The 25,978-nt window shown below is 40.0% G+C and overlaps 1 protein-coding gene and 1 long non-coding RNA gene across 5 annotated transcripts in view; one reads left to right on the top strand and one right to left on the bottom strand.

The window, feature by feature from the left end:
• Positions 1–25,978, bottom strand: part of THADA (THADA armadillo repeat containing) — a 325,833-nt gene that overhangs the window by 187,544 nt on the left and 112,311 nt on the right. The window lies entirely within an intron of this gene.
• Positions 1,745–9,759, top strand: LOC122215989. Its single transcript, XR_006200643.1, has 3 exons — positions 1,745–1,886; positions 6,858–7,187; positions 9,420–9,759. It is a non-coding gene; the product is annotated as an uncharacterized LOC122215989 (long non-coding RNA).

The raw sequence follows: 25,978 nt of genomic DNA on the forward strand, positions 1-25,978 counted from the left end.
TGTAACCGAGAGTTATATAGTTAGTATTAGACTATGTGAAGAACTCCAGTGAAACCAGTAAGTTAAAAGACAAACAACTCAATATAAAAATGGCAAAACCTGTTAAAACATAATTCAGAGAAAATAAACATTAGTGGCCAATAAATATAAGATGCTCAATCATACTGAGCAATTGGCAAAGATTGAAAAATCCAATATCAAGTATTGGAACTCTTAGACACTGTCGATGGAAACAAAAATTACTACAACAATTTTAAGAATAATCTGGAATTTTCTTGGAAGCCACGGATGTGTTTAGCCAGTGATTCACAAATGCTATTTCTAGGTAAATGGCCTAATAAACTCTTGGACATGGGCACCAGAAGGCTCGTACAGCATATGCATAGCAGCCATATGTCTATCAATAGCAGAGTGATTAACTGTACACTCACACAATGGGTTACTGTAGAGCAGTAAATCTCAATGAACTACAGATGTATCAACAGATGTATCTCAGGAACATAATGTTAAGTGAAAAGAGCAAGTTAAAGAAGAATACAAGCAATATAATCCTTCTATGCAGTTTACAAGAAAGCACTAAATAATACATTGCTTAGAGAAATAAATTTAAGTGATAAAAAAAAATGAAAAGCAAAGAAATAAGTAAAATAAAATTGGCAAAAGTAATCAATCACTTCTCCAAGGGGGAAAAGAAAGGAGATGGAATTAGGAAGGAATATATAAGGGGCTTCAAAAGAAATGCTCCATTACTTATACCCCTAAAAGTGTTTGTTGCATAGTTACTTACTCTTTATAGCTTATACACACTATATAAATTTTCTTTTGTACCTATTTCACATTCAGTAAAACCAATTTTTTTTATAAAGAAGAGAAAGTCTTTACTCCCTTCCAAATTATAGATCATTTATTGGACATCTGTGCAAAAATATGCTCACTTTTTTAATTAGATATTTTTGTGGAAAAAAATAACAAACATAAATGTTAAAAAAAAAAAAAACCCACAGACACACTAGACCCCTCAGTGTCCCTCCTCACAGACAACTATGCAAAAGCATCTCTGCTTTCCTTCTAAAAAATTTGTTTATACAAGTACCTACTTTCAGTTTAGCCCTTTCTCCCCCAGCAAATACGCATACTATACATACAGTCATGCCCCTTGATTTTTTTTTTCATTTAAACTCTACCTGAGAAATCATTCAATATCAGGCACACTTTCCATTCAATGGCTGCATTGTATGTTGACTGTAATTGATTTCAAACCTGAATGATAGGCTTTTTGGTTGTGAAGTTACTTTTACAAACAATGACATGTAAACTTCCTTGTTAATAAATTGCAAACCTGGGGTTTGCAGGGTCAGTGTTTTACACAGGGAGACCACAAAAACATTCCGCTACAGGCCACTGTTACATTCTATAGTACCTCTAAGCAAAACTGGTCAGGAAACTCCTCAGTTTCCATTTTTAGTGGTCACTTAAAACTTTATATGAATTAAATATTGAGATCCCTGCATACACTAGCCCATACAGAATCTCTCCATCTACACCACAAGGCCTGGTGGATATGTCTTCTTGAGGAATCAATATCTCCAGGGGAGTAAGCCACTCCTTAATGGTCTGATATCTCTTGGTTGTGTCAGAAAGAGAAGTATTCTCATGTAAGCAGACCATATGATTGCATCACAATGATCTAGAAATTGCCTTGGTAAATAACTGGCTCTGCTGACCACAAATACTGCCAGAGAAAAGGGCCGTGGAGCTACTATTCTCAAACTATAGTCATTGTTTTCATTGAATTAAAACTAATTGTTCCAAACAGCAAATTACCTCATTCAGTTACCTTAGCAGGTATTTATCAACTTGTCTATGTTGCAGAATCTATGAAGAAGGTACGTTATTCAAAGTTAAACATTTGGTGAATGTTTTAAGTAACAGTTTTGTTCTTAATAACTTGCTGGGTTTTGACTACATCTTTAAAAAAATATTCTGTTTAAAATTATTGCGCCATGCTTGATGATGTAGGACTCTGAAGCACCAATTGTGCATCTGACAGGGTTTAAGAAAAACTGAAATTATTTTCTAAGGAGAATTCTGACCTTGCTCAGGTACTCTGAGCACATAGGAATTGCTTTCTATTCTAGCATTCTCAGACTTCTCGAAACTTGTTAAGAAAATGTCAACTCTATTTCTGACCAGGGCTCCAATTCACTGCAAATGCAGAAGAGTTGAGTACTCACCGGGTTAGCATCATCTCAAGTCTGCATCAGCCAAGGGCTACTAAAGAGTTGGCTAAATGTGTACAGAGTGCTGCCTGAAGGATATGCGATATTAACAATTCTCATGTATTATAAAACAGAGTCTCAAGAGGTATGGTGTAGGAGGATATCAGAATTGTCCAAGGGGCTTATTCAAACTTCACTCACTACTGATTCTCAACTACACAAAACGCCTACGGTTCATGGGCACCTCATAGGTTTTGCGCTGCCTGTAACCTATAGCTTTATTTTAAAAGGCCCAAATCACGAGACTATTTCAGTTCATATGTGAATCCAGGAACATGTGAGACTTACCTCTCATTTCTACTTCATCAAACCTGTAGTATGATCATATTTTTCTCAGGAAAGTAGCAAATATTTTAAGTACCTACACACTTCATGTTAAGCACTGTGCTAGGTCCTATGGAAGATAGTAACAATATGAGATAGTCACTGCTCTTGGGGCTTAAGATCTGGTTAGGAAGACAAGACACATGCATAGACTACAACTAACAAGGTAGGGCAAGCCAGTTTAAGGGTCAAATAACTGAAGCTTACAGTAACAGTGGAGTTGGGAAAGATATCACTGGGAGCCAGAGAGGTTAGGGAATGGTTTGTGGGAAACGTGGAAACCAAGATGAGTCCTGAAAAATTGGTAAGAATGGATTAAAACGGAGAGAAAACAGTATGGAGAGGGTGGGTAAGTACAGGATCCCACTGGGTAGATACACTGGCTGGATGAATCGAGGAATTCAATGACATGTGAAGGTAGAAAAGACAGGATGGCATACAAGTTTTTAGAAATGTTAACGCCAGACTAAGCAGCTTTGCCTGTGTCTTAGAGGCATCGAAAGTTTCTGAACAGCAGAGAGATATGTCAAGAGAAGATAGGCTGGACTCGAGAGAGGGTAGAACACGGTGACCCAATGGACCCACTGGACATTCACTGAATGTATCTTTTCACCTCAACCAGAGCATAAATATCTATAGGTAAGAGACCATATTCATACCTCCTTGCATCGCTCTTCATACAAACCACAATTCTACGTAAACACTGGATGACTGGTAAATATTCTGGCCATGAATGAGTAAGTCGTATTAGCCAGAGAAGAAAAACATTCTAATATAGATGCCCTCAAACCTATGCGTTATGAATTTTTTCTTTTCTCTGGGACTGATACCCACCCAACTGACACCTAACTACCCAACCAACTTCAACACAATTTATCCTAATCAAGGAGAAAAGGAATTATTACTAAGGTGGCAACAAATTTAAAATTTCTTAAAGTGAATCACTAGCTGTATCTAAGGACATTCAAAATCATGATCTGAATTAATAAACTGAGTATCCTGCCAGGGCTTGAAATTTCTGAAACACAAATATATAAAGCTTGTCTCACTCATTTGCAAACAGTTCAATTCTAGTTCACCCATATAAGAAAACAGGCTGATAGGTCATCTCCACAAATATAGCAAGGCCTGGGGGTAAATTCTCCAGTGACAGGCATTTCAAACCTGTTCATCTCTGTGGCCAGAAACTAGCCTGGCAACTTTACGGAAACAAAAGAAGCAATGACCAAAAAGGAAAAACAGAATCTCTGTAAATTCAAGCTTCTAGGAAGACAAAAGGAGACCACCAAACACCAAAAACAGACAGACAAAGGTGAAAACAAAAAAGCTGGGATAGAGTGAGAAGAAAGCAGCTTTAACCTTGGGACTGTCAGACTCTACAAAAGGGGAGTTATTCCCCATCTCGTCAGGTAAGAACTATGCAGGCACGACCTCTGAGAGGCCCTTGGGGAAACACAGGAGCTCCTTGAGGGAATCCACTTGCCCAGCACCAGGAATAAGGTGCCAAGAGCACAGAGTGGTTGTGAGCTGCCCCAGGGCACTGCTCCTCCGATTCACTGAGTGGTAGGCTCTCCCAGAGCCCAGCCCGGGCTATGAACAAAGCAGGCAGGCAACAGAGGTTTACTGAATGAATGAAAATGCCTGCCCAGCACTGTTTTGTTTTATTTTAAAAGCTTTTTAAAAATTAGTCTAGCCCTACTTGTTCATTGGGGAAAAATTAGATAGTAAAGGGTAATGCAAAGAAAAATCTGAAAACCACCACAAACTCACCACTCAAATATAGCTGCTGGTCTATTCTGTTGTCTGTCCACCTACACCTTTCTCCTCCTCATACATTCTTCTATAATCTGCTTTTTACACTCAACACTGTTCCAACAACACTGTCCCATGTCAGTATGAACCCATCTGAATATAGTAGCCTCAGTGTGGTATACACTCTGTGCTTTTCCTACATTCGAACATACATCTTGGGCACTGACCCAGACACCGGCCCAGAACAACTCGTCCCCATCCTGCTAAGCCACATGTGGAAGGCAGTCCTGACTCCAGCTACCTTCGGAGCTTCCCTTGGCCTGCGCATTCCACATCCAATTTTGGTAATGCCAAGGGTCTAGTTTTTGAGAGCCTCTGAGCTTTCGCTGTTTTGGCGGGCTTTGACTCCCCCCTGCCATCTAACAGCCACGGAAAATCTCAGTTGAATCAAGCTTCTCTATCTCTTAGAGACCCTGTCCTAAGATCTGCCACACATACGGAAGTTGAAATGCCAGAAACACATGCTTCTGAGCTTAACAAAAGCATCCTGATAAAAATGATGATGCAATGAAAAGAAGAATTTGGTGAAATGTGCTACAAGTAAAACGGAGCTATCTCCAACCCCTAATTCCTACATACAGATCCCCTATCATTCTGAATCATCTCAGGAACAGGGATCAAGAGAGTAATGTGCAAAGGTATAAAGAGAGAAAGCTTGCAAAGGCAAGCAACAACATGCAGAATAAGGAACTCCATAGTAAACAGCAGCAAAGGCATAGCTTGTGCCTGGTTTTTAAAAAAACAGGACTTATTCACAGGCCATGGAGTAAACACCATAAACCTGGTTTCATTAGATGAAAACAAACGCTGAAGGCAAAAGCCTGGTGGTTTTCAGTCGGTTTTTCAAATGCGAACCCAATAAACTATTAAAACCTAGCTACTCCCCAGATTCTGGCCTATAAAACCACTCTAGAAGAGAGAAAGCAGCGCAGGGCCTGTGTCTCCTTGCCACGGTGATTGCTGATAAAAAGAACAAGCGCATCTTAAGAAAAACAGTACCCCCAAATGGAAACAAACCTACAAAGAAGACAAAGCACACACACATTTCAAAGGATGGGCAAATGCAAACTAATAAAACAGAAACAACTAATAAAGAAGAAATCTGGGCTTGGAACCCTACCAGGAGGACCATCCATCTCTGACTCTGTTCCTAGAATCCTCTCTCCACCACTGAGCGGGCCTGACACCACCATTTCTCCTTTGAGTAGTGGTCATTTAAACAGAATGAGTGATTGGACCGAACAGATGTCAGAGGCCCCAAGGTCAGAATCTCACACCCAGCAAGCACTTGTGATCCTTGCAATGGTTCCACCAGGAAGTCCTGTTACTAAATTTCAGGCAAACCATGACGGAAATTAAAGGAAAGGCATCTTCTTCAGGGCCTCTGCTCTGAGTGCACAGACTCTGACCAGGTCTCCTGCCAATCTCATGTCTCTTCCTATCCTCCGTAGATAGCCATGAAATGCTTGGACTTCTTGAATGTTTCCCTAATCCTTCCCTTCGGGAGCTGCTTTCCAGGTGGAGAATCTCCTTAAGCCCAAAGTCAGCCATCACTATACTATACACATGGAGGGAAGTGGAAGAGCCCTGCCGTTCTCCTTGTAGGAATCCCTGGCCCAGTGGTGGACCTAAAAATACAATGCTACCCATCACACAGCCAGATGATCAGTAAACATGCCATCTCCTGAATTCCTCGTGTGTGCAAGGTCCCATCTGAGCAGCTTACATGGATTTTTTTTTTAACACTAGAAATTTGTTTCTTGGGAAATGCTCTTTTTTAAATCCCATCATCTATAAAATCTCAGAATCGGTCCACCTTCAACAACTAATTTGATAGTCACTTTCTAAACGGTTTGTGGTAGACTGTTCGCAAAGATGGCCAGCAATAATTCCTACTACTCGCACTACATGTACATGCCTCCCTCCCTTCAAGAGGTAGGGCCTATTTCCTCTCCCTGTGACTCTAGACTAGATCAACTCAACAGAGGGCAGCGGAGGTGATGCTGTACCAGTTCCGCCTCAAGCTTCAAGAGGTATACCAGCTTCTGCAGTCACCGTCTTGAAGACTTGACTTCTGTGCTACCCACACCTCCCCCTGCCCAGTCATTTACCCCCCAGCTGAGGTTCCAGACGTGTGAATGGGAAACCATCTGGGTTCCTCCAGTCCCAGCTGAGGTCTCAGAGAATGCAGTCACCTGAGTGATCCAACGTGACACCACATGGTGAAGCTCAACCAGCCAAACCCAGCCAAAACCACTGAACCGTGAGAAATGATGAGCTGTACCTGAGTCCACTATATTTCGGGGTGTTTGTTATGCAGCAACAGGTTACTAAAACACGGGACCGAGTTAGACTCTGTGGAAAAGGTAATACTAAATAAAAGGGATGCTGACATCAAGGAACATACAATCTAACCTAATTACTATATTTATTCTCTCACAGCTCTGGCAGCCAGAAAACTGCATCAATAACATGGCCCAAAGTCAAAGTACCAGCAGGGCACCTCCAGAGGCTCTAGAGGAGACCCTGATTCTCACCTCTTCTAGCTTCTGGCAGCTGCTGGCCTCCCTTAGCCAGTAGCTGCGTGGCTCCAACCTCTAACTCTGTGGCCACACTGCATTCTCAGACCTGTCTCACACTGTCTCTCAGACCTGCGCCTGCCTTCCTCTTATCCATGATTGCACTAGAGCCCACCCGAACAATCCAAGATAATCACCCCACTGCAAGATCCTTAATTTAATCACATCGACACAGACCTCTTGTCTTTACCAGGTAACACTTACAGGTTCCAGGTATTGGGACTCATGGGTAGGGGGATTATTCTGCCTATCTATCACAACCGCCAAAATATAAAAGCTAAAGTACTACGGGGCAAGAATGAACATAAATGATTTATTCCAAGGCAGTGGTTTTCCAAATCTTAAAGCAAAGGACAACTTTTTTCAAATATAATTCCAGTATTTGAAACAAAACAAAACAAAACGAATCCAGAACTGTTCTGGTTGAAGCAGGCTTGAGGTGAGTGATGATCACCTTGGCCTCCCTCATCCTTAGCAAGCACAGGCCCTGATACACCTCTGTGGACTTGAGAGGCACACTTTACAGTCTGAAGGCTTTAGAAGATGAAGTCCACATTCCTCACCCCCTTCCTTCCTATTATCCCCATTGTTCCAACCTCTTTAGCTAAAGAAGCACACTCCGTGCACCACCGCTCACTATTCCCTACAATGCCGTTGCTTTATCAAACATGTTTCAACTCTGTCTCCTCTCACTAGGAAGTTCGCTCCTTGACACCAAAAGCTGTCTTGTTTCTTCTCCAACCCCAACACCTAGAGTGGTGCCGGCACCTAGGAGGCACTCAGGAAATACCTGCTGCCTTCTGAATGTTTTCTCAGGGCTCCCTCCACAAATCGTGTCCCCAATTAACAATGGGCTATCTTCTTTTCAACCACAGGAGTCCTATCCCCATCAGGCTGACTCTATAAACCGTGCAGGATTACAGACATTCTTATTTGATAATTCTAAATTTTTTTTTAATTTTTATTTATTTTTGAGACAGAGGGAGACAGAGTGTGAGTGGGGGAGGGGCAGAGAGAGAGGGAGACACAGAATCTGAAGCAGGCTCCAGGCTCTTGAGCTGTCAGCACAGAGCCCGATGTGGGGCTCGAACCCACGAACCGTGAGATCATGACCTGAGCTGAAGTCAAACGCTTAACCGACTGAGCCACCCAGGCGCCCCCTTAGTTGAAAATTCTAAAGAGCATCGTATAAGCATTAATCTCCTAGTTAAGCATATGCACTCAACATGCAAACAGTTCAAACAGTGCTGAAACTGCCTCATCCAAAACGCGAGCAAGAAATCACCTAGAAATTTCTTTTACTCATTAACAATATACTAATTTAGCATAAGGTCCAGTATTTCAAAGTAAGTTTTCTGGTTTCTATCCCTGTAACACTTTTATTCTTTTAACTTTTTTAAGATCCTACTCTAAACTTTATAGACATTTTCACTAAGGCTAGTATTAATTGGCCAGTTTGTATTATTAAAATGAAGGGAAGGTGCCAACAGAGTTCCAGCCTTCAAGGACCATATTAGAACTAGAAGGACTCTCAGAGAAGTCTGTTATTCTGATCATTTAATCTCACAGATGAGGAAACTGATGACCAAAGGAATTAAGGGAGTCTCCCAAGATCAAAATACAGGTTGGGAGGAAAGTGCAGGCCTAGAACCCAATTCTCTTGTTCTGCAATCTAGCCACCAGACTTTTCAGGGTTTCTATTACACAGGGAACCCAACCATCCCTGTGCGAGGCATCTGCATAACAAGCAGAGGACCCTGTGGCCCAGACAAGCCAGTTTTCAAAGGAGTGCATGTCCCGCCATTGGGTCAGACAGCCATCTCTCCATTGCTGTCAATCAGCCTGGTCAAGTTAGATTAAGGTTCCCAACTTGAGCTTCCACTCCCATGCACTGAGCCAGGCCCACCCACCGACTTTAAAGGGAGTAGATGAACAGGCAAACTGCCAGCTAAACTAATCTTTCAAAATCTATCCATCTGCTCCTACAAAGCATTTTCAGAGATCACGGGACGACAGATCTTCCATTTGGTCTAATAAGTCTCAAGTCTCTCCTGTACTCAAATTAAGAGAATCTTACTAACACATTATAACAATACCTCTAACCACCCTCCACGCAACCCCCAAATCAAAAACAAAAATAAAAACCAAAAAAACCTCTAACTCTCATGCAAATCAAACCAGAAAAGAGGATATAACAGGGTATGGACTTATGTAGGCTCAACGCTTCTTTTTCCCCAGTGAACCTGTGTTGTTTGTAAGTTTGTGAGTGCTCAGGTCAAGGCTTATTTACAAGGAAAACAAGACAAAAACATTTAGAAAAAACAAGTAGTCACCAGGCAAATGTTACACTCCCAATTAATACACATTGTTGTCCACAACTAAGTATGTTACGATGTCTGATGTACATTCTCCCAAATTCATACAGAGAAAGAATGAAATAAGACTCAGAACACAAAGTGTGATTTTCTTCTGCTGCAGAAGTATGGAAAAGAGTCTCCATTTGTGGCTGTCCATCCCAGACTGCAGGATTTAGTCTTCTCTCTGAGCAGCTGCCTGGAAGTACTCAAAAAAATGGGATAATTTTCAACAGATTGGCTGGATCTCCAGACAGAGAGGAGAAGCCAGCACTTGGCAGAGTTGCGAAAGGAACATTTTGGACATCTTAGCCATTTGTTTTTTGGAGAGCCAGAAAATTAATCTGGAATAAGTATAACTCATTATTGTTATTATTATTAAAAACCCTAACCTCTGGCTCCTGGGGTTGGCAGCAGGAAGCATGATGGTTTCTATAGAAATGCAAATGAAATTTATTAAACTAGACATTCCAAGATCAGGATCCTGTGTTTGGTGTTCTCACGAATGCTGGTTTTTTTAAAGTACTCTGAAGTTACAAGGCTGCCATCTCTTTACAGACCCTGGAAAGCCATCTGCTTGGCCCTGGGAGTAGCCTGTACGTTGAGATCACACAGAGGCAGACTTTCAACACGGCTGGGAGCGATTCCCTTCCATGCGTGTTTCCCCTTACCAGCCAGACCCAAAATCCTTCAAAGGCTGAGGCTGTGTTTGCTACTTCAACTGTATCTCCTACAGCACCTAGTAGAGGAGACAGACATAGCATACACTTCCTATATTTTAAAAAATAAATGAAGGACTAAGTCATGTCTCTTTTCTTCCCTTCTTTTAAGTTATATCCTATTGATTACAATTAATGTATACTTTTTAAAAAAAAAATCAGACAATACGCAGAGTAAATAAGAAATTTCACCCTGCCCCATTCTAGACCTTTCCTACACACATATAAAAACATTAAAATTATACATGGAATATACACAGTTGTTTTGGAGGAGTGGCAGACATTGGTGTGTTGAACAAATGCTGTTTGGGAACTTGCTTTTTACAAAATATTTAGGTGCTCCTCTCACTTATGTTCTGGAGGTAGAAAGGGAAAAAAAAAAAATCTAGTTTTCCCTGTCCTTAACTAAAAAAACGTTTTGAATGAAAGTACATTCCTACTACTTTATCTCCACATTGGAACAATAGTCTAGCTGACTAAAGAGTACGAAGAAGGAAATCGCATGACTTCAGAATTTTTAAGGTAATGCTCCATTAACTTCTTTCATCTAAGTCCGTGGCCATTCTGATTCTTAATTCTCTATATGTGAACTGTTTGGGGTTGTTTTTCTCTCTCTTCAAAACTGAAGACACTGAATGATGATGTGTCCCGGTGTGGGTCATTTTCTATTCATTGTACTGGAACTCGCATCCTTTACTTCTAGGAAATTTTCCTGTGCTAGTATTTCTTTGACAATTTCCTGCCCTCAATTTTCTCAGCTCTTCCATAAGCTGGATATTTAACTTCCTGAAATAACCTAATTTTCTTATTTTTTCTCTCCCATATTCCATCCCTCTTGTTCTCTTTAGCTTTACCTCTGAAAGAGTTACTTTACTCTGTCTTCCATCCTATGTATTGAAACTTTTATTTGGGTTATCATATTTTTAAATTTCTTGAGCTCTTTCTTATTCTCCGGTTGCTCCTTTAAAGATACCATCCTGTTCTTAGTTCATGTAATCAATTTTATCTTATTTCTCTGAGAATATTAACTTTTTTTTTTACATTTTCTTCTGTTCCCTATATTATGTCTGCTTCTATTTAATCCTTTCAAAAAAAAAAAAAAAACTCTATTCTTTTCCTAATACTGGTTATAATTTTAGATGGCAGCTGTTTGATTGTAGTACTTCTCTCCCTGTTACACAAATACACACATACACACATGTACTCCAATGCAAAGAGTAACTCTAGTATTTAAAACCAGAAACCTGAAGTTCTATAATGTGTCAAACAAAGGTTATAGACAGGTCAACAAAAAGAAGGCACAAATGATGACCACTTGGAATAAGCAACATGGCAGAAGGGTATTTTTATTCAAAGGACAGGTCTGGTTTATACTCATCCACAGAAGCTTTTCATTGTATCAATCTAAAGAACACCAATTCTAAAATAAAGAACACCAATTCTAAACACAAAATGTTTTACTTAAAAGATTTTTCCCTTCTTTCCAACTCGGCTATGACTCTAAAGAAACAGAGGCACAATAGTTATTAAGGAGGCAGGAAATCCTTTCAGCTAACCAACTTTTACATAGTGTTCCTTATGGTCAAAATGTTGACCACAGTGTGGTAACTCTTTTTTGACTCTATGACCTTATTACTAAGACCATCAATTATACTCACCGTTATTTGAGCAGAGGAACTGCTTGAATGCCAAAAGACTACTTACTCCACAGTGCTATTTAACCTTTCCCAACAGAGGCTTCTTGAAACTGGGAGTTTGGTAAAATGTTTCACCTAACCTTGCAAAGATACATCCCAATAAATATTTGAAGTATATAAATACCCCCAAGTAAAGTCTTAAAAATGTGTATGACTCCCCAATGTTAAGCCAAATACTCATCTTAATTATATAATCACATTTAAAGTAAAGTAATGCCGTGAGTCTGACAAAGGTAATAATGCCACATAAACTTAGGTAGTTCAAATATTCATTATCTGCCTATATTAAGCCTATTTCCAATGCCAACATATTTTTTTTATAATATGCACAGCGTAATATTTTAGAAAAGGCTGCTACTACATTCTAGAGTAAAATTTGAGACCATATTCCATTTATTATTTATTCTGTGGTGGAGTGGGCATGAGGATACACAATGTACAGAAAGAGCAAAGGTTTGGAATCAGCTAGACCAGACCATTACTACTTATTGGCAGTGTAACCTTGAATGATTTGTCCAACTTTGCTGAGCACCTTTCTGTTTTGTTTTCTATAAAATGGGAATAATAGTTCCTACTCTTGTAGAGTTACTGTGAGAAATGAGATAATACATGGGCAAATCTAACACTGTACCTTCTCAACAAATTATACTTGCATTGTTCGTTGGCCTTGGCTCCTGCTACCCGGCCCTCTTTGTTTCCCTCCCCACGTTAAAGAGAGATGAAAGGAATAGAGAGGAGATTGGTATAAATTACCATTAAGGTCAACACACTTTGAGATCCTAAGATCCAAGAGTACCAGAGAACACAGGTCATTTTCATTCTTGCTATGCAAATAGCCTTTAAAAATACATTAAGTGCAGGCATTTGGAAATATGGATAAAATCTGGGTTTCACATAAAAAAATTAAGGTATTATTTTGAGTACATTAACACCTATACTTTGCAGTAATCATACACTAAATTATATATAAGAACCAAAGGCCAGGAAGAAAGCTATAAAATGAGATGGATAAATCCATATGGGTAGAAAAAACACAGTTCAGGTGTCTAAACGTAAACATTCTCTCACACACACACACTCACGCACACCCACAGCCCCCCCATACACACATACCCACACACACAGATGTGTGTGAGACAATGAAAAGGGCAGCGTACAATGCTGTTCTCACACTCCTCTCACGTATTACAAGAAAACAGTATTTGTTTTTGATGTGTCCATTCTAGTGGCAACACCAGATACTTCCATAACTGAATATACACAGAAATAGCTGCAGATGCTTCAAAAAAAGTATATTTCATCCTTAGAAAATAATACCATAGTTCTCATATAATCATTTGTGATTACAACAGATTGGCTAGCAGTTGAGTCTGTACGGAAATAATTTCAAGTCACTCTAACAGTTTTCCAGAAAGTCTCCAAATCTGCCAGAAAACAAGGAGCCTACAAAATGATTGATATAAAGCGTAAATAAAAACAACTAACTGAAGGAACAATTGATGATAGTTTTCATATGTAAATTCTGGCATTCCATCTTATTTGTAATTAATTCCATTAAATTGGTGTTTCATAGGTCAGAGGATTTTATGACTGCACACCAAAAATGTTGTTTATAAAGCCACTTACAGGGAACTACCCACAAATATTTTCTAATACATTTTTTCCTTTTGTCCAATTCAAATTGTTATTGCTTCACTTTTTCCTTCTTTTAAGCCCAATGTTGTTCTTTTTATTTACTTCCACTTCCTTTCTTTGTCTTTCAACAAGAGGCAGTCCCTTATAAAGTCTATTCTAGTCTTTTTGGAATTCAGATAGCACCAAATTACTTTAATCTGCAAGTATGCTAAGGAAGAAAAGGGAGGGGGGGAAAAGCCAGCAAAAGGAAGAAAAGGGAAGGGGGAAGAAAAGCCAGCACACCAGGTGATAGGAGATAAATATCCTTACATACACACAGAGCCTCATCACCTCTTCACCACCACCCCCCCCCCAACAAAATCCCATAAATAGGGTGGCCAAGGCTTATTTATAGAAAGGATAAAGGGTAACACAGGATAAAAATGAAAATACAGCCAAAGAAGCCTCTTAGTCTCCTCTGACCTAATTTAAATAGGGTTACTCAAGTTCATGGATCCGTAATGGATGATATTGCGAAACAAGACTGAATCCAAGAGTCATCACGGAAATACTGTTTTATTCTAAGGATGGACTATATCATATGTTTTGTCCTAAAAGATATGACTCACAGGAAGCCCATGATTCCTTTTCCTTTCTTCCCTGAAATTTGAGCAAAACCAAAAAGGTCAAGGTGGGTGAGCCACCCATCTAAAGTCCCACCCACTTCAATGGGTTGTTATCAGACGTGACTTAAGTAAGTCACCTAACTTCTGAGTCTCAGTTTCCTCATCTGTGAAGTAGGGATAATTATACCTAGCCCAACCACCTCACATGGCTACCATTCGGATCAAATGAGGTAAGAGATCTGAAAGCATTTTGAAATCACCAAGTTCTACTGATTCTACTTCCTCTCTCATTTGTGGTCCCTTCTTCTAATCACCATTGTCACTATTCCAACTCAGATCACCAACATTTTTTCCTAGGCTATATCAAATGGTTTACAAATATCAGACCACACAGGTGCCCAATGATGAGGAAAATGGAAAAGCGGGGGTCAGGAGACAAAACAGGGCCATGTAATAAATTTTGCATAAAGCTACAACGTATTCCATTTAAATAGCTAACATTTATTTGAGACTCTCCTGTGTGTGTGGTGTGTATTTGTGCATATGTATGGAAAGATGTTCTTTATTTTATGAAATGATTCTCACAGATGGGTTTTTTTTTTTTAATGTCTTTACTTAACCAAATGAAAAGGTCAGCAACTCTATTATATTGAGCCTCAAAATTAAAAAAAAAAATTTTGCTGGCTCATGAAACCCAAAAGTCTGGGTACCACCAGTCTACATTATCCTAACAAACAAAACTATTCCAACAAACTGATCTCCCAGTCTTCAGCTTTTATTTCCAATCCAGCTACCGTGGGTTCTCTACACAGCAGCAAAACTGATCACACTGAAACAAATCTAGTCCTGTCGTGGGGCGCCTGGGTGGCTCAGTTGGTTGGGCGTCCAACTTCGGCTCAGGTCATGATCTCGCGGTCCGTGAGTCCATGCCCTGCATTGGGCTCTGTGCTGACAGCTCGGAGCCTGGAGCCTGCTTCAGATTCTGTGTCTCCCTCTCTCTCTCTGCCCCTCCCCCACTCATGCTCTGTCTCTGTCTCTCTCTCTCTCTCTAAAATAGACATTTAAAAAAAATTTATTTTAATCTTAAAATGGTTTCCTTGCTGCCATGTCCTTGAGTTGGCTACCAAGGCTCCCACCTCACCTCCTGCCCACCTTACTTGTACTCTGCACAGCAGTCATGTTTTGTGATGGCTCATTTCACCCCCAGACTTCTGCACAGGAGCAGTCCCCCCACTGCTTCACCTCCTCTTTCCCTGCTAAACATTGCATATCCTTCTGCTCAGTCATTATCTTCCCTGCTCTGGGGTGCCTTCTTGATTCCCCCAAGCCCAGGTTACACGTATCCCCCATGTGCTCTTACAGCAATACTTCCCTCACTGTAGAACTTCATTCATACACTGATAAAGATTTACTGGGTTTCTGCTATGTGCCAGGCACTGTTGTAGATGCTGGAGACACAGCAGTAAAGGAGACAAAGACCCATCCCCAAGGAGCTGATGTGCTAGTAAGAGGAAACAGATTAAAAATTATAATTTAAAATAACAGAGAAGAAAAATATGTGGTGATTGCTCATCATCATATCCTAGGAACTGAGCACTATGCCTGGCTCCTAGCTCATGCTCAAGAGGGATGTTAGTCGGTAAATGCAAGAGTGTCAAAAAGCGTTACACAGGTGTGAAGGACTGACCGCTGTGTGCGTGCGTTCATACTGGCACATCAAAATCTCTTCTCCAAGTCTTGCCTGAGCTTTCAGAAGCCTCAAAGCATGCTATGTCAGTCACACCAGGGCACTCGCTATTCTAAGACTTGGTTTTATACTTGGCAAAAGCAGTAATTTTACCAGTAATTTTCAGATCAAATGAGTTAAGCGCCGAAGTCTCGAAAGTCCCAACTTGGCAGAGTCTGCATCTTCCTCAAATTCAAAACACAAAATTAAAAGAAAGCCAGTTCCTTATATGGTTCAGACACCAGGACGCTGGCTCCATGCTCTACCTAAAAGGTTAATACTGGAAACGTCAATAACTGCCACGAACAAGGACCCTGTCAGATCACCGTCAAGGAATAATCCCACCTGAGTTATCACTTGCTAAAGTGAATTAAAGTCAAGAAAGTAAACGTTTAATGAATACTCCCTTGCCTTTGGTTCAAGAAAGGGCTCAGAAATAAGGTTTCCTTTAATTAAAAATAAAAGTAACACGGAAAGCTGAAATGAGATGTGAGGAACACTCAACGTGGGTCAGCTAGTCAGCCTGAGAAAGAGTTGGCAATACCCAGGTCAAGCTGCTCCAGGGTGTGACTATAACACCATTCTGTTGATGCGAAGATTTGGAAAAGAGATTTTCTGGAAAGAACTAGGCCTAACATCTCCAACACCAAGCACGAGCCAAAAAATAAACCTGGTACAAAGGTACCCAGTGGTTCTGAAAATAGCTCGGTGTCTTTACAGACTGCAAATATATCAAGCCGCAGGCCTGAGATGTGCACCAATCAATCAACCAACTGACAAATCTGTATTAAGCTTTGGGCTGAGTGCTCTGGAGGACACTAGCAGACAGAGGTTACAATTCTACGCCTCACGGAACTTAAAATCAAGTTTAAAAAACAAGATGGAAATTAATGGAAAAACAAAACCAAGCTATGAGTGAAGGACCGGTGTGGTAAGAGCCAGAGCGGTGCTCTAGCCTTGCTCAGAAGGCCAAAGCAGAAGGGAGAGCCTACTGAGGGATGCTCAGGGAAGACTAGTTTCACAAGAAGTGAGGCAGCCAGGAGCTTGGCAGATCTGGAAAGGCAGAGGAAGAGAGGTCCTGAACTCGTTCAAGTGAACCTTGGCCATGCGGGGTGGTTGAAGGAGGAAAAGAGTGTGTGTAGGAGAAGGGGGCGGATGGCATGAGGACACTGAAGAGGCAGGGATGTGTAAGGCCTGCCTAGGGCCATGGAGAGGGCTGGAACAAAAAGTCTCCTCTAGGAGAGAACAGGTTGGTCTGTGGAAGGTCCTGAATGCCAAGTTAATGAATTGAAGCCATATTTCTCAAATACCATAAAGAGGCTTGAAGTTTTGGCAAGTGAGTAACATGATGAATTGTGTTTGGGTCTGTCCTAGGCGTTTTCACATAAGCCTACACTGCTCACACAAAAGAATTTAAAAAAGGATTTTTCTAAACAATGTTTGAAAATTTAGAAGCCAGCATATTTTCATTGGATATTTAAATAAAGTCATATTACTGTGACTCAGTTTTAGGTCATTCAGTAAATCATACATACTTGAGAAAATGCAGCAACCATTGAAAGGTCCATTTTAAGCAGCAATGAAAAGTGACTTTTGAAAGGCAAACCCATTCCTAACTATGCCCACTCCCTTACTTCACCCTCCCCCAAACCTGACTAGGGTCTTTTCTTTTTTTGCTTGAAGTGTTACAGATTTCCTTATGTACCTGGAAGGAAGAGCTGTTAGTCATCAATCTGGATGCTGTACGTTAATAGGGTCTTTGTTCAGAAATTTTAATTATAGGTTTGAGCCTTGGATGAACGTGAAATGAAAATATTAGAGGGGACTTTCTCTCTGCTTATCTGCCAATTAAGCAGTACCGGGGACTTACAAAACTGTCCCTCTGTGTATCGATGGCGAGGCAGTTTCTGCCCTGGTGTCTGGGGGCATGGCCGACCCAAGTTTACTCCTACTTGGTTCTCTGGCCTGATATTGGGCTGCCTTGTGACACTCAACTTCCAATCAAAGGCCCGAAGATGCTCAAATGTAATTTTGGCAGTTTCATACATTTTAGAGGCTCCTGCCTCAACAAAGGCAGCATGACTGCACTCGCCTGCACTGGCTCCAGGCAAGCCCAGGGCTTTACCACCTTTGACCCCCATAAGCTGTGTAAAGGGAACACAGGGTTTAGAGCCAAGCTTTAATCTACCTGAGAGTTTACGAAATGATTTTACTCTGGCGAGTGGTTATCTGGGGAAGGCTGCTGAACCAAAGGTATTTGGGGCTACATTTTATACTTTACACTTTATACTATTATCATCATCATAAAGACACTAGCATTTAAAAATTATAAACAAGGAACCAAATAAATAGCAAAGGTACCGGTTACAGACTCTGGATTTTGAAAGTTTTCTGAGCAACAACAAAGCAAGGAGAAAACTCTGGTTAATAAAAGACCTGATTGGGATGTGTTCAGGCACCTTTCCACAGAAAATCTAATTCACACCAGTGTCACAAAAGGGAGAGTCGCTGACCAAAAAATGTCAGTAAAATCAATAAGAAAAGTATAAAGAGAATTTCCCAGAGTAGTAGGGTGAAAAACCAGAAGTGCCCTCAAATGTCTATGTCACTTCCCCCAAAAGCACCAGAAGAGTGATTGGCAAAATGTTTCGTTCAAAAAAGATAGAGGAAGCTTTTTAATTTCAAAGTCAAATAAAATTAACAACCTCTCCAATATATTCGAATGTTCAGATTCCTAGAGAAAAGCGGTATGTAAACATAATATAGAGGAACTATTAGGGCAACATTTAATCGAAAGATGAAAGAAACTAAACTCAGTAGATGGTTTTGGAAACAAGACCAAAGAGACTTTTGGTGTCTCTTAATTTCTGCCATTCTTCATTCACTGAACCCTTATGCTATTAGAGGCACTAAGTTTGGCATAGTGGGGTTACAAAGATACATTTGGCTTTCAGTTCCCCTCAGTACTGGGGGGCAACTCCAAATCAAAATCATGAAACACATAACAAAAAGCCACCCTTTTTTGAAACCTATCTTAAACATTAAAAGGCATTTGCAGTTGAAAATGCAAAGGTAACAACGCCCACAGAGAGATGATTATTTGGACAGAGACATGTGGTAAACATTTCCTAGGGAAGGAGCAAATGAAAAAAGGTCAAAGGTAAAAGTCAACTGAGAAGAGCTGCAACATCTCAGCAATTTACAAATCTAAAGGAGAGCAGCAAAGGGTGGGGATACACACCCCACCACCACCACCTCCACTCATTACAAACAAGATTTAAGAGACAATCTTTCCCTTCTCTGGGTGAATACCATAACATCTGTTTCCTTGTCATGACAGCAACTAAGTTGATTCAAGAAAATATTCTCTCTCTCTTGTTAAAGTTGTTGGTGCATAATTACATGATTTCTCTTGAGCCTCGGTTTCCTTAAGACATGTTTATTCTGCACATCTGCTCTCCCCATACCTGATTACACAAAGGTATCATAAATAGCAAACCAACAGGTATAAAGAGACCAGCCCTCAAAACAGATCAAAGCAAACAGCCCGTGGAGTCCTTTGGAAATCTTGGCTGGCAGCTCTTGTAAATAAAAGTGCTTCTAAAGCAGAAAGCATTCAACTACCGTATTTATATAGGGCGTGATTGACAGGTCAGTTATTAACTGCATAAAAACACAGGCAATGTTAACTAGCAAGAATGTTTGTTCTAGCTGTTCTATCTGAAGGAAAATGAAATCCAAGATAGAATGGCCTGCTCTCTGTTTCTTTTAAGTATTTATTTTAGAACCGTGCAGTATAAAAGAATGTTTTTTCAAGTCAGTGAACTTAAGCTATTTTGCTTACTGTTCTGGAATTTAAGTATGTTGTTATAATTCTTTAGAAAACAAACGTTACATTTACTAAAGGCACATTCCAATGGCGCACCATGAGCTTTTCAACCCCTCAAAAAAATTTTATTCTTTTGAATTACTAAAATTAAAGAAATTTTACATTAATTAATGTCTCTTCCAGTAACTAAAGTATATCAAATCGGAGGATCAAAGAACAGGAAGGTTTCCTCCCACTGCTCGGGAAGAAGGCATGTGCTTCTTGAATTGCCTATGGTGGCAAGTCTAAAATTTGCCAAAAGGAGGTAAGAATGAACGAATAATAAAATGGTATGTATTTTATTACTATTATTTTCTTCATTACTAATATATCCTATTATGGGTGATCATTTACTTCAATATTACAGAATGCAGTACATTTTGTTTTAAAAATTCTCTCTAAAAACGATTTCGGCTGTATACAGATATGTGGTCAGGAAATCCTCAAAATCCACTTTTGCATGCAACGGTTTTCATTCTTGAGGCTTAATATGGTTAGCCCCCACCCCCATCCCAGTGGAAAGTAAAAATGCCAGGCTATGTTTCTCCAACTTGAAGAGCAACTTCTATAATGGTAGCTTTAAGCAACTATATTGCAAAGAAATCTAAAAACCTTGCATTAACCCAATCTGTAATTTTACTCTTCTGTAAAATGATTTTTTTTTTTTTAAGGTACAAAGGAAGAAGTAGAAGGAAAAGTTAGGAGGGGGGAAAAAACAAGTTTTGCTTTTTTTTGAACCAATCACCCAATACTTTTAAGACTGAGATTATATAAAGTTAGCATTTTCCAGCCAAATAAATGCTTACGAAGTAGACTGTGTGTTTATGTGTGTGACTGTTTATACATGTTTAATATCCTCAGGTCTGAGAGTTTTTCCATGTAAACATAAGTTTTGTTAAATGGCTCTTAAATTAAAAGGCTTATTTGTTATCAAAATGTTTCACTCTTAGCAAAGGCTGTCACCATATGAGCTGGATACAAAACACAAAAATCCCCAGAAAACCCATTCTTGCTCATCAGTACATTTAATTTAGCACAAGCTTGCTTCCTCCAGCATTCCTACAAGCAACAGTCTTTCAGAACACAGAATTCTTATGAAATAAATACGCAGCCTCAGAACATGCCCTGGCCTCCTCCACTATCCGCCCCTCTCCCTTCCCCCGCAGGACTGTATTTTCAAACTAGAATATTTGTTTTGACAGACTTCTGCTTGCTTAATTCTCTGGCAAAGGATTTCTTGCACACCCCTTGCCAGTAATGAACATTTTGCCAGAAATATGCAACTTTTGGCATGACAAGAATAGGGAAGGAAAAAAAAGAAAACCCTGCCGGCAGAGACTTCCAGAACTGAAGATAAAAGCAGGCACACGGGATGAACAGAATCCTTTCCCTTAACATATTATAATTTCCTCTTGTTTTCCCTGCTCCTGGCTATCACGAGGAAAACCTTCATTTGGCAGTTTCACATACCTTCCCCACGCTATAGAAAGCAATGGGAAAATATTCCCTAAATCTTGGTTGCTAATTAAAGAACTACTTATCCAAATGAAAAATGTAGGTTAGCTAATCCTACTCAGAGAGTAAATCTCCAAAACAATTTCTTAATAATAGTTTATCAGGAAAATTAAAATCCACTGAACTTGTTTAATCCAGTGGAATACTTCTCGTTCATTATTTCTCCAGCTACATTTAAGGACCTAACACTCAAAAACTTAACAATTCAAGATGGCTCCACCTCCCAGCACTGAGCTTGGAAGGGCTGGGCAAGATACCACACGGCTCTCCTCAGAGAGCTTAGGGTGTGGGTGAAGTGCCTCTTTCTGCAACTTCCCAGATTCTTGGGAGAAGGAGTAGCCCGCAGAGTAGATATCCTGCATGGGTGGAGTCAGGCTCTTTCCAAAAAAACAAAACAAAATACTCATGGCTCACAGAGGAAAAGACAAGCATGTCCCAAAGAATACCAGATTGCTGAACTACTCAATCTCTGCTGAGAGATCCTCTTCCTCCACAGGTCACCTAAACAATTATGCCCCTAGGAGTCTATCCTCACCCCTCTGGGTTATTTCATGCACTCTCCAGGCATGAAATACCATCTATACACGGATGACTCCTTCATCCAGCCCAGGGACTCACTCGTATGCTCCAGACCCAGTATACCGAACTGCTTCGTGAATATATTCCACTGGATGCCCCTCAGGCATCTCAAAACACAGATCCAAAACTGAACATGGTATCCACCAACCTCCCCACTGCTGGGCCCCAAACATGCTTCTACTCCTAAATCTCTTACCTCTGCAGATGGTACCATCAGCCCCAGACACTATCCCAAGCCCCAAATCTGCCCAACCATCCCACCGTCTTTCCTCTTCCCTGGTCCTCTCGTTTTTTATCAAGTCCTGTCACATTTACTGCCTTAATGTCTCTAATCAATGTCCCCAACTCTGTCCTCCTTGCCCACCCCACCTCTGACCTAAACTAATTTCTCACCACCCAGCCCACCCAGAGTTTCCCCACCTGTGTTCTTTAAAACATAGTTCTTCCTAAGATACTCCATAAGAAAGGATTCTGTGATTCAATATTTTTGATGAGTAACTGCACTGTGACTGGAGAGTCACAGTACATGGCATCATATTAAAGTCCTCAAGAACCCCTGGCCTGAAGAAACACGCTTATACCAAGCTTTCACCACCCTCATCACTTCTCCTGGCTCCCTTTCCGAGACTGCCTTTCGCCTTTCTTCACTGGGCTAACCTCTACTTATCCTTCAAGCTCAGACCCTGCCTCTTACAGGAAGCCTCCCAAGAGTAGTTACTCATCTTTACTCTGTGCTTCCGAATCCCTCCTTGCATGCCTCTAAACAGAACCTTCATGCTAATGGTGTGCAGTCTGGCGTATCGATCATCTCCTCCACTTGGTTATGAGACCATGGAAGGCAGACTCTGACTTACTATCTTCCAAAGTCCAGCATGTTACCTGGTAGGTAGCAATGAATGAATAAATGCAGCTGAGTAAATGAATGCTAAAAATAGCTAAATGTATTATCATTTCTCTGTGCCAGGCCTCTGCTAATTTCCTTGCATGTATTAACTCATTTAATCCACTCAAAAACCCTACGAGGTAAGTGCTAGTATTTTCCCCATTTGGATACATGAGGCAACTGAGGCAGAAGGAATGAATATGTTTCATTATTCCTCCAGTGCAATCTTATTTTCTATCTCCAGCAACCTAAACATGAGTAATTTTACCCTGCTTCTCAGGAAAGAGGATGTGATGAAACCACTGGAAAGCTGCTTGGCAGAACTTTGTAACTTTTAGAAATACTATATATTATAGAACAAAAAGTTTTAGTGTGACGGGAAAATAACCGGAGTTAGGAGTCATATCTGAATTCAAACATCAGCTCCCCTGCATATTAGAAGATATGAGATATGTAGCAAATTAATAATCTAAATTCCAAGTATCTTATTTAGAACGAGGACAGTTATCTTACTGAGTAATCCTACCAGAATTACATGAGGTAAGTGTATGAAAGTCCTTTGCAGCCTCTGTGTTATAAAGTTGGGAACAGTGGCATTATTACTATGATGAACAATACAATGGAATGATGTCTGACCCCCCCCCCCCACATAGCAAATATTTATAAGTGGTTACTATATATTTCTATGTTTATTTTCCTTATGGATAAACTGGTCCAAATCTACACAGACATTTCTACTGAAAGTTAAAAAACTTTCTACTAAGTTGAACCAACTGAACTACATCTGTTTTGAGGCTCACAGTATAAACTTAAAAATAAGGAAAAATCATTGACTATTAATAAAAAAGCTTGACAAAAGTCTTAAAAATGTCAACAAAACCATGGCCAGCACAACTGACTCAATTATCTACACCATAGAGACTGTCTACACTCTCCTGTCATTAATGGAATCTTATATAATATAGCCGGTGCTCTCAGCCCTACAAACTATGAACAGCTCAGTAGATAAATCTCAATAAGCCTCCACATCAAACAGACTGGAAGAAATCAAAAGACCGCTGAGCTAAGCCAGACCAGGCTGATATTTTGGTTTATTGGTTAACTGTTATGTTTGGAAAGGCATAAAGCTTAATTGCGAGGCTTGAGGTGTATGTCAAAAATGCCTGACTTAAGTAGAAATTCTGATCATAGCATCTGTCACTAGTTAAAATACATGGAGATCTTTATCCAGGCTATTTTTTGTTGTTTATGTTTTCAATAAATGAAAATAACCCAGTCACATGGTGACTAAATATGAATCATTGTTACAGCTTTTTGAGAAGGTTTGGAAATCCCAGGTGTAAATTAGGGAGTAACACTGTTGTTAATCCAAGTCATGTAAAAGTTAAAAAGGGGGAAAATCTGGTTTAGTTTATGACTTCTTGTGGTATTAACCATAGGTTTCTCACAAATACTAATGAATGCAACACTTTGAAACACTATATGGAAAAGTGAAATCCGGTGGTGTTATTTGGATATTTTTACCATTTTCTTACTGAATAACTAACTCCATTTGGCTGGACAAGCAACAAAACTAAACATTTCTTAAAAGGCCCTCGGAGAACATAATTTCTCTTAGTAAAGGTCCAGTAAAGGTTTTATTTAGACGGAAAATGAGGTGCTCATCCCTGCTTTGCCTTCATTTTCAAAGCTACTCAATCATACTCAACACATCAGTATTTACATGGTACATCAGAATAAGCAACAAATTTGGAAGACAAGCCCTCTCAAGACCTTGGAATTGATTCCAGAGTCCATACCTAATTCACAAGAAGCAATAGCAGCCCAAGAGAGACAGCACACCCCATCTGCAGTACACCAGGAAGAGCCCGAAAGAAAGGGAGGGCAGTGAGTGCTGGGATGACCGGTTTACTCATTCAATTAATTTAAAGACAATTCTCACTAGGGACGTCTGGGTGGCTCAGTTGGTTAAGCGTCTGACTCTCGATCTTGGCTCAGGTCATGATCTCAACAGTTCACAGGATCAAGTCCCGCAATGGGTTCTGCATTGATAAGCATGGAGCCTACTTGGAATTCTTTCTCTCCCTCTCTGCCCCTCCCAGGCTCATGTTCTCTCTCTCTCTCTCAAAATAAATAAGTAAACTTAAAAAAAAAAAAAAAAAAGACAATTCCCATTAAATGAAATTCCTGTACAGCAAGCATTACTGAACCAGGCCCATTATAAGCATTGCAACATTTACTCCTCGTAACAACTCTGGAGACAGGTCCTATTATCATCCCCAATTTATGATGATTCTGAGATTAAGAAACGGAGGGTCAAGGGACTAAATAACTTGTCTGAAGTCTGAGCCAAAATTTAAATCTAGAGCTAACTCAACATACATTTTCTTAGTAACATCAATCTATCACTTCTTTGCCTCCTATATAAGGCAGACCCTTCACAAAGCACTGGGGTAGAAAAGGGGCATCAGACACAGGCCCTGCTCTCAAGGAAGCCACAGTTGGGTCAGGGAAGACTTTCTGGAGGAAAAAAGATTCAGGCTGAACTCCACAGAATGGGAAAAACCAGCATACTGTAAGCAGAAGGGACAGGCATTTTAGGAGCAGAAAAAGCAGGAACAAAAGCAACAAAAAGGAAAATCATAACATATTCAAAGGAACAGTAGGGAGATTAGCTTGGTTAGAGTATATGTATTTGTTGGTAGTTGGTAAGAGTTTAATACATATTTGTGGGTTTGAATATTTAGGAGATAAGGTGAAAAGGGCAAGTCCAAATTACATAGGGCCTTGAAAGCTAAGCTGAAGAAAATACAATTAGCCAACAAATAATGTGGGCAAATGTTCAGTCTCACTACTAATAAAAGCAACAGAAATTGAAACAACATGGTGATTTCCCCCTTTACACTCTCTTAAACTTACATTAAAAATTAATAATACCCACTGCTAGGAAGATTACACATGGTAGTGAATATATAAATTGTATCTTCTCATTTAAAAGAAGCCTGGCTATCAGTTTTCTGGAATGTTTACATTCTTGAACCCACTATTTCCATTTCGGACAATTTATCCCAAAGAAATAATCCCAAAACACATGCAAAGCTAAAATGCATGAAGATATTCCCTGCACCACTTTTTATAATGTGGAAAAATTAGATGGAATGTAAACGCTCAGTGTTAGGCAGGTGGTTAAAACAAAAAGGAAAACGTTTAACAAAATGGGGAAAGGCCAATTAAAGGGGTATGGGCTTTAGACCAGAGGCAATGGAGAGCTAGTGAAAATTCCTGAGTAGGAAGGTAAAATGGGAAACTCTCAAGAAGATCAATTTATCAAGAAACATGAAAATACATAAATAGAATCTGAAGACTAGTTATACCCTAATACCAAGAAATTACACCTAGGTGA

This window comes from Panthera leo, chromosome A3, assembly GCF_018350215.1.
Source record: "Panthera leo isolate Ple1 chromosome A3, P.leo_Ple1_pat1.1, whole genome shotgun sequence".
Lineage (NCBI taxonomy): Eukaryota > Metazoa > Chordata > Mammalia > Carnivora > Felidae > Panthera > Panthera leo.